The 9,913-nt window shown below is 47.4% G+C and overlaps 1 non-coding gene across 1 annotated transcript; it reads left to right on the top strand.

The window, feature by feature from the left end:
- Positions 1 to 9,354: 9,354 nt before the first annotated feature.
- TRNAS-AGA (transfer RNA serine (anticodon AGA)) lies at positions 9,355 to 9,436 on the top strand. The gene has a single exon. It is a non-coding gene; the product is annotated as a tRNA-Ser (tRNA).
- Positions 9,437 to 9,913: the final 477 nt, after the last annotated feature.

The following is a 9,913-nucleotide window of genomic DNA, read 5'->3' as shown; positions in this document are numbered from 1 at the left end:
AAATGATGATTAAAGACACCCTTGGATATCTTACACTTCCCTTTTTCATTTGGATACTGAATAAGTCAGAGGAAGGATTCCAGCAAGATGACTGCGTTGGTGCAACGATCCGCAGAGGCCTAAACTTGGTTAATTTTATTCTTTGATACAGGGGTGAAATGCTACCGGTTCGCACCGGTTCGGACGAATCGCTAATAATAAAAGCTACCAGTTCTGGCGAACCGGTACTAAAAAAAAATGCTACTGGTTGGTCTGAATTGGTATTTCCAACAATCAGCTGTGCCCAGGAGTGAAATGTACTTATCTTTCCTACCGGTTCGCTGATGTGCACGCCGCCGCGCAGATGGTCAAACTGGGATGTGACAATGTCCCGGTTTGGGCAGGCGGAGCAACTTGCTGCCGCCACTATTGGTTCTCCAAACTACTCACTGCTGTCGTTATCAAATCCCGCGAGCCGGATAGAGCCGGCAGCATTTCACCCCTGGCTGTGCTGCGCGATTTATATTCCCTAGGAAATCCTGCTTTCTAGCGAATCTAAATCGCGCGGCACAGCTGTTCCCCCTCCCTCGCTGTTCTACTCACCTTCTTAAGCCTCCTTTTTCAGCGCTGCGCGGTATCGTCTGCGGTGCGCATGCACGCAAAGCATTTGTTTGGTGTGCATGCACAGCATCCGTTTGGCATGTACTGCGCATGCACACACAACAAATCAGTGGCAGATCTCGGAGCATTTCACCACTGCTTTGATAGCTTTATTGGCAAAGTCTATTGCAGCACAGAAAGTTAACTCTGTTGCCAGGTTGAGAAGGTTGTGCAAGCACCAACTGGAAAAGGCTGGATTGGGATGTTACCGTTGCACAATTTTTATTCTCCCGAGAACCTCATCAGCTTTGTGTGCAGAAACTGGGGAATAGAGGATAGGGAGGAAGATCCATTTCAACGATCTCCTTCTTCCTTCCTTTTAACTCTTGTTACCTTCAGCCTGAAAGATTCCCAAAGATAATAATTTGAAATGGAGATGGGCTTCATATAATTTAACAACCGGTTCGCCCCATCACCGAAAATGTGAGAGCGCACCTTCCTCACATGAGCACGGTCTTCTGTGCATGCACTTTGCTTTTGCATGTGCTTGCACGTGGCTTAAAAAACGCAGCTAAATAGGACAGCATAGCGCCGGGGCGGGTGGGCGGACTGGGCACGACTACCCGCAGGTCACAACTACCGGTTCACCCGAATCGGTACGAACCGGCTGAATCCCACCCAGGGGTGAAATTTTGAGTAATTCGGAGAACCGGCAAATACCACCTCTGGCTGACCCCAGAGTGGGGTGGGAATGGAGATTTTGCAATATCCTTTCCCCAGGAGTGGAGAGGGAATGGGGATTTTGCAGTATCCTTCCCCTGGAGTGGGAAGGGAATGGAGATTTTGCAGTATCCTTCCCCTGGAGTGGAGAAGGAATGGGGATTTTGCAGTATCCTTCCCCTGGAGTGTGGTGAGATTGGAGATTTTGCAATATCCTTCCACCAGGAGTGGGGTGGGAATGGAGATTTTGCAATATCCTTCCCCTGGAGGGGGGTGGGAATGGAGATTTTGCATTATTCTTCCCCTGGAGTGGAGAGGGAATGGGGATTTTGCATTATCCTTCTCCTGCCATGCCCACCAAGCCACACCATGCCCACCAGGCCACGCCCACAGAACCTGCAGTAACACAAGCGTTCACTACAGGTTCTGGAGAACCGGTAGTGGAAATTTTGAGCAGTTCGGAGAACCCATAGAGGAAATTTTGAATAATTCAGAGAATTATTCCACCTCTCGCTGGCCCCAGAGTGGGGTGGGAATGGAGATTTTGCAATATCCTTTCTCCAGGAGTGGGGAGGGAATGGGGATTTTGCAGTATCCTTTCTCTGGGGTTGGGTGGGAATGGAGATTTTGCAATATCCTTTCACCAGGAATGGGGAGGGAATGGGGATTTTGCAGTATCCTTCCCCTGGAATGGGGTGGGAATGGAGATTTTGCATTATCCTTCCCCTGCCATGCCCACCAAGCCACACCATGCCCACCAAGCCACGCCCACAGAACCCTTAGTAAAAAAAATTGGATTTCACCACTGATCCCACCCCTGATTTTAAAGGGCTGGCTAGTAAGTTTGTACTTTTAAAAAGATACAGCACAGAAGGACAGAGGTGTGGGATAGGAAAAGGACATATCCAGTCCTCCATCCCTTCCTTCCTTCCTCCCTCCCCTTCCTCCCTCCCTTCTCTTTCTTCTTTTCCTTCCTCCTGTCTTCCTAACCCTAACCCTAAAATATATATCGTAGATGAGCATTCCCTAATCAGGGTGGATAAAAATCAATGATTTTTTTTAAAAAAATAAAAAAAACCCAGATTTTTTTGATTTAAATTGGATTTTTTTGATTTTTATCGAATTTATTTTAATAAAAAACTTTTGGGGTAAAAATCTATCGCAAGATAGTTTTCTATATAAGATACAGAAATAATTTAGTTTATTCAGCATGAAATGGAGCTTAGTTACGTAGCATGAGGCTGTATATTCTGCAACACTGGGACTATCGGTGAGTCAACAGTGGGTCAAAGGAGTAGCAGAGATGACAGGTGCTCTTTAAAAATTATGATTTAAATCGAGTTGATTTAAATCAAGCCTTTTTACTAGCGATTTAAATCATGATTTATTTATTTATTTATTTATTTATTTATTAAATTTATATACTGCCCTATTCCTAAGGGACTCAGGGCGGTGAACAGCGAACGATAAAAATACATGTAATACAAACGTTAATAATAAAAAACCAATTAAAATATACTAAACATTCTGGTCCTAGATAATTCAAGACATCCCAGTTTAAAATAAAATCAAAAAGCAATATAAAGGGAAAGTTAGGCCAGGCCGGCCTGCTGAAACAGGAATGTTTTGAGGGCACGGCGGAAAGTGCGCAGATCCGGAATCTTCTGTATCTCTGGGGGGAGCTCGTTCCAGATGGTGGGTGCCCTCACAGAAAAGGCTCTCCCCCTGGGGGCCGCCAGTCGACATTGTTTGGCTGACGGCACCCTGAGAAGCCCCTCTCTATGGGAGCGTACTGGGCGGTGAGAGGCTATTGGTGGCAGAAGGCGGTCTCATAAGTACCCCGGTCCTAAGCCATGGAGCGCTCTAAAGGTGGTAACTAAGACCTTGAAGCGCACCCGGAAGACCACAGGGAGCCAGTGCAGCTCGCGCAGGAGGGGAGCCACATGGGAGCGCATTGTGATTTAAATCAAATCCACCCTGTCCCTAATACTCTTTTTGAAACCTAAATGTGTATTTCCCAACTCAATTAGAGGCCCCAGTTTCTTCCCGATCCAGGTTTCTATAAAAGTTGGCCTTCACGCAAACGCCAACTGAAGCAGAAGCCGAGCGATTCCCTACATCAGCCTTCTACTTCCAGGTTAACTGCAGAAATGGCTGACTGACTGCTTGCACTGAATTCAATCAGTCAGAATAGAGCTGGAAGGGAGGTTGGAGGCAGGGGTGGGTTCTAAATTTTTTTACTACCGGTTCTGTGGGCGTGGCTTATTTTGTGGGCGTGGCTAGCTGGTCAGAGTCATTTCTGGAAGGTCCTCGCACTTGCAACCAGTCCTCGCACTTACGACCCAACTCATTTGTTTGCTTTTAACACTGATCAGCTGTAGGACGGCCCTTTGAAGCCCCGCGGCAAGAGTTTAAACAGTTTTTTTTTCCCTCTAGTCATCAGCTGGGACTCAGGAGGCAGCAATAGATTGGGGGTGGGACCAAATAAAAGGTAAGAATAACGTGGGTGGGTGGGAGGGCGGGGGGGGGGAGAACCGGTTCGGTGACATCATATCGTCACCGCTACTGGCTCGGCCGAATCGGACCGAACCGGGAGGAAGCCACCACTGCCGTGGACCACTAATATGATCTGTCTAATGACGGGCTGGATGGGCGTGGCTAGTTGGTCATGTAACTGGGTGGGTTTGGCCAATTTGATGTCACTCACGTCGAAGAGGCGCCTCGCCGGCCTCTACTCGCCCCTCTCCTCTAGGGTCCCCAACAGAAAGCAGTTGTTGGAGCTAAGCAGCCACCACGAGAAAGAGTTGGCAAAACAGCTGGCTCAGTTCAGATTGGATCTGGCCGAGAAGGAGGCTCAGCCGAAGCACCTCACTGAGGACTAGGAGCATAAGCTTTCCAAGCAGAGGGAAGACCTGTGGGAGTGCAAAGCCAGGTACTGGCGCCTGGAGGCTCAGCGGGCTGAGATGGTCAGTCAGTTCCAGGCCATGATGCAGTCCCACTGGAACATGGTCCTCTGACTCTTTGCCACCAGCGGCGCTTCCCTCTAGCCTTCACCCAAAGCTCCGCACCAGGAGGCCGAAGCAGACCCCAAGTCGGAATTTCTGCCCCCTTCCGACCTGCGCAAAAAGACCCTGAAGGGGGAAATTCTCTGCAGTAACACAAGCGTTCGTTGTACATATCCGGCCCAGAGGCTCTAGTTTGAGGACCCCTGATTTATTGCAATATAAAAAATGCGAATAATATTTCTGCGGACCACCAAAATTTTCTCGCGGACCACCAGTGGTCCACAGACCACCAGTTGGTGACCACTGCTTTGGAGAATAGGTTGACCCCCCCACTTCTTCTTTGTGGCAGCCCCTCAAATACTGGAAAAAAGCCTTGGTGGCGCAGCAGGCTAAAGTGCTGTTAAGTAGCACCAGCTGCCTGCAATTACTGCCAGTTCAAATCTCACCAGGCTCAAGGTTGACTCAGCCTTCCATCCTTTCGAGGTAGGTAAAATGAGGACCCGGATTGTGGGGGCAATAAGCTGACTTTGTATAAAAAAGAACACCGCTTTGGGGGGGGGGGGCGAAAGCCCTACTAAGCAGGTATATGCAAAAGTATGAAGGCTATTGCTTAACGCATTAAGTAAGCCGCCCTGAGTCTCCGGAGAAGGGCGGCATTTAAATCGAACCAATAAATAAATAAATAAATTTCTGCTTTCAACACAATATACAATTAATAGTATCTCAATTATTACAATTCCCTAGTTAAATCGAGCTTTTTTTCTTTTGTGTTTTAAAATCTTAAACTCTCCTCTTTTGCCCTAAATTTCCCATTGTTTGCACAATGCATTGCATTGTAAGCCGCCCTGAGTCTCCGGAGAAAGGGAGGCATATAAATAGAACCAATAAATAAATAAATAAATAAATAAATAAATAAATAAATAAATAAATAAATAAATAAATACATCATACATACATACATACATACATACATACATACATACATAAATACATAAATACATAAATACATAAATAAATATTCCCAATCCCCTGTAAAAACCAGAGGGAGAAAAATGCCAAAAACAGTAATAATGGTTTTTTTCCCCCTTTGCTCCAAGGTGTACATGTGTGTGAAGTATCCTCAGATTGTGGGTACTCCTGGCCTATTTTGTCAGCTTCCGAAAGTAATCGGAACACCATGTCTTCCAGCCAATGCCAACTGTCCCACGCTGTCAAAATCTGGCCTGCCTTCTCGTCAGATTTGAGAGAAGCCGACGAATGACATGGGGATGGAGTAATGTGGCCTTGACCCAAACATTTATTTATTTATTTTGCATTCATGGCAGTGACGCCAGTAACCAAAGCGGGCAGCGATTTCACATTGTGTCCTGGAGGAATTTCTGCTGAGGTGGCTCAGCAAAATATCTCCCCGTTTGCCAAGAAGCTGCAGGGCTTTGGTTTTAAGCCACGTTTCAGCTGTTCTGTAAAAAAAAAATATTAAAAAAAAAATGACGGTTTTCTCTCTCGCACTCTGGAGTTTTGAAAGGGATACTTCAGCAGCTGACTCCCACGGACTTGCTCTGGTTATCTCATTCTAAACAGAAAAACAGACTTGGAAGGGACCTGGGAGATCTAGTCCAACCAGGAGTGGGCTTCAAAAATTTTAGCAAGGGGCCCTCTGCCCGGTTGCTAGGTGGCCATGGTGAGTGTGGCCTAGTCAGCCTCCTGCACTGTGGGGGGAGAGTGTTTTTGCCCTCCCCAGGCTCCGGAGGCTTTCCTCGAGCCTCCGGGAGGGCGAAAACGGCCTCCCCAGGCTCTGGAGGCCCTGTTTCTGGCATTCCCAAACTTCCAGTAGGCCTGTTTTTTGCCCTCCCCGACCCTCCATGCACTCCAAAATGGGCAGTGTGGGGACTCCTGGGAGGGGTGGGGCAGGGTGGTTGGGGCAGGGTGGTTGGGGCGGGGTGGGGCCAGCCAGGAGTGAAAATTGGGGGCTCTCCGAACTGCACAGAATCTTAGCTAGAGGTTCTCCCGAACCCCTGCAAACACCCAGCAGCCCACCCGTGAGTCCACCCCCCTGCTCAAGTGGGATATCTTACACCATTTCAGACGGTTGGAAGGAAAATCCATCTGGTTCAGTTCCAAGCTGGGAGAAAGAAGCTGGAGATAAAATGGAGGCTGGAGGCTGATTGGAAAGAAAGATTCTGTTTATTGGTGAACAGAACCACCAGGGGCAGCTGACAAAATGGGAGTTGAGAGTGGGTGGGTTTTTATACCTTCTGGATTCCTATGGGGTCATGTAGGGGTCATGGCTGGCTCTATAGGCAAAAGGGTGTTGGAAGAAATGTCCATCTGGTTCAGTTCCAAGCGGGGAGAAAGACACTGGAAACATGGAAGCTGATTGGAAAGATGGTTTAATGAAGCAGAACCATCAAGGCACATGGTCCTGGTGCAATTGCCCACATGGAGTGAAGAGTGAGGGTGGTGTTTAGGGGTGGGTTCTACTTACCTTTACTTCCGGTTCTCTTCGTGTGCGCGCTTTACGCGCGATCGCCGTGCGCATGCTCGGTTCGCTCGCAGGACACCAAACTTGTGCTTCGTGCAAGCGCGTTGCGAATCTGCCCAGCTGAGGTGCGGCAATCCGCCCTGCCGCACCTGTCAGCTGGGCGAAAAAACTGACATATAAGGTTGGCATAACGCCGGGGCGGGTGGGCGGGAGGGCCCAGCTCCTGAAGACAGAGAACCGGTTCGGTGACGTCATATCGTCACCACTACCGGCTCTTGCGAACCAGGCCGAACCGGGAGGAACCCACCACTGGTGTATACCTTCTCTTGGATCTTGCCCTTGAGCTTCCTGTTCCTGTGCAAGAAATGTATGCTATTGGCTGCTATAGGGGCCATGTGCAAATCCTAGGTGTTTGTCTGAGACACGTTTGGTTGAAGACTGGGCTGATGTAATGTCTTTAGAAGATTTTGCAAAGCAGTGAGCCCTGCTGCTAGATAAATTAATTTGATTATGTCCTGGAGGGTCCTGTCTTAAATCCCATCACCCTGGAGCTGAAGGTAGATAGACTGGCCCAGTCCATCTCAATGGGCACCAAATATCTGCTGGGGGCAGGGAGCTGACTTTCTGTCTCCCTTAAGATTTCTATTTCTCTTTTGGGGGCAAATATAATATTCTGCCTTTTTAATATTTCCTAAAATATTTCATTCTTCTTGGAGGGGTGGGTGCTAACTTTCTACAAGGGGAAATGCAAATCCTAGGTGTGTATCTAAGGTAATCTTGTCAACCTTTTGTTTGTGGCTTATCTGGAGTTTCCATCTGACCCAGTCTTTCTGAATGGATTACCAAATCTGCATTTCTCAAAGCTGGCCTCCTCCGTTTCTGCTTGGGGGCAGGGAAACTGGGGTTGGTTTATGCCTCCCTTAAGGGTTTTTGTTTTTTCCTCATTTCTCCTTTAGGGGAAATATTCTAAACTGCCTTTTTAATATCCCCGAAAATATTTCATTCTTCTGGGGGAGAGGGGCTTCCCTCAAGTCAAATGGCTGTCCAGTCTCTTCTTAAAAACCTCCATTGTTGGAGAACCTGCAACTTATGAAGGCAAATCATTTAATTGTTCTCACTGTCAGGAAATTTCTCCTTAATTCTAAGGTTGGATCTCTTTTTCAAGAAAAGAATCTCTTTTCTTGAAAAATTTCCACCCGTTACTTGTTGTCCTGCCCACAGGTGCTTTGAACAAAAGGTTGATACCCACCTTGCTGTGACAACCCCTTAAATATTGGAAGGCTGTATTATATCACCCATAGTCCTTTTCTTCAATAACTAGACATATCTAACTCCTTTGACTGTTGGACTCCACAGCCCATTATCATCTTTGTCCCCCAATAGATTTAAATGATATTATCTTACATTCTTGCTGCAGATCGGGGCAGCTGGTAGTAAAAAGCCAATAAATAATTGTCCCAAAGCAGTGGTGAAATTCATTTTTTTTTTACTACTGGTTCTGTGGGTGTGGCCTGATGGGTGTGGTGTGGCCTGGTGGGCGTGGCCTGGTGGGCGTGGCATGGAAAGGATAACTGCAAAATTTCCATTCCCACCCCACTCTGGGACCAGCCAGAGATGGTATTTGCTGGTTCTCTGAACCACTCAAAATTTCCGCTACAGGTTCGCCAGAACCTGTCAGAACCTGCTGGATTTCACCCCTGTCCCAAAGGTGCTTTTTTTCCACGAGGCAACTGGACTTTCTGGTTTTTCTTTGAAGACGTTTTGCCAAGAAGCTGAAGAAGAACTGAAGAAGCTTCTTGGATGTGAAGCGAAATGTCTTCAAAGAAAAAAAAGGAAGGCCAGTTGCCTAGATGACCATGGCCTAGATGAGTCAGAATCTCCATAGACATCTAGTAAATAATTACACAAGCCACCATGTTACAAGTTCCCCCACCCCCCTTACCTTGCATCATTCCTGAGAGTCAGGTTTACACTTGGCAGCTTCCCATCCAACCAGTTACAGGGCTGACGCAGCTTAGCTTCCAAGCCAGGGGTGAAATCCGACAGGTTCTGGAGAACCGGTAGTGGAAATTTTGAGTGGTTTGGAGAACCGGCAAATGCCACCTCTGGCTGGCATTTGCTGGAGATTTTGCAATATCATTACCCCAGGAGTGGGGTGGGAATACAGATTTTGCAATATCCTTCCCCCAGGAGTGGGGAGGGAATGGAGATTTTGCAGTATCCTTCCCCTGAAGTGGGGTGGGAATGGAGATTTTACAGTATCCTTCCCCTGGAGTGGAGTGGGAATGGAGATTTTAAAGTATCCTTCCCCTAGAGTGGAAAAGGAATGGAGATTTTGCAGTATCCTTCCCCTGAAGTGGGGTGGGAATGGAGATTTTAAAGTAACCAGGTTGGTAAACCAGCATGCATTCCCATCGCACAGCCAGCTAATTCATTATAGGCGAATGAGGCTGAGCTACAGTTCTCGTTGCCTTGGAAACCCCTTTGAAAGAAGGAAGCTATTGGTACCCCTGCCAAACTATTGCAAGGAAGTATTTAGACATACGAGGAAAAGAGCAGAATTATACGGTAGTCGTGGCCGAGTGGTTAAGGCGATGGACTAGAAATCCATTGGGGTCTCCCCGCGCAGGTTCGAATCCTGCCGACTACGAAAAAGTGCGCGGATTCCTCTCCATCACGTTGCCAGGGAATCTGGATTTTGGTGGGGTGTTTTGTTTTGTTTTTTTTTTTGCATTGGGTCAATTCAATTTTTAAATTTAGGTTTTTTTAAAAAAAAAAAAGTATCAGAGGGGAACACCCTCCTCCCGGGGGTCGTCTCTGAGGTTTTTAGCCACGCCTTTTTTTTCTAACCTTCAACCCAGATTATTGATGCCATGCAAAATATATCCTCAAATTAATGTATCTAAATCTTTTTCGTAGTCGGCAGGATTCGAACCTGCGCGTGGGGAGGGAATGGGGATTTTGCAGTATGCTTCCCCTGGAATGGGGAGGGAATGGGGATTTTGCAGTCTCCTTCCCCTGGAGTGGGGAGGGAATGGGGATTTTGCAGTATGCTTCCCCTGGAGTGGGGAGGGAATGGGGATTTTGCAGTATGCTTCCCCTGGAGTGGGGAGGGAATGGGGATTTT

Source organism: Pituophis catenifer, unplaced genomic scaffold (assembly GCF_029215685.1).
Source record: "Pituophis catenifer annectens isolate HBS135680 unplaced genomic scaffold, rPitCat1.0.hap2 SCAF_15, whole genome shotgun sequence".
Taxonomy (NCBI): domain Eukaryota; kingdom Metazoa; phylum Chordata; class Lepidosauria; order Squamata; family Colubridae; genus Pituophis; species Pituophis catenifer.
The sequence above is the reverse complement of the archived record's forward strand: the minus strand, read 5'-3'. Positions and strand labels throughout refer to the sequence as shown.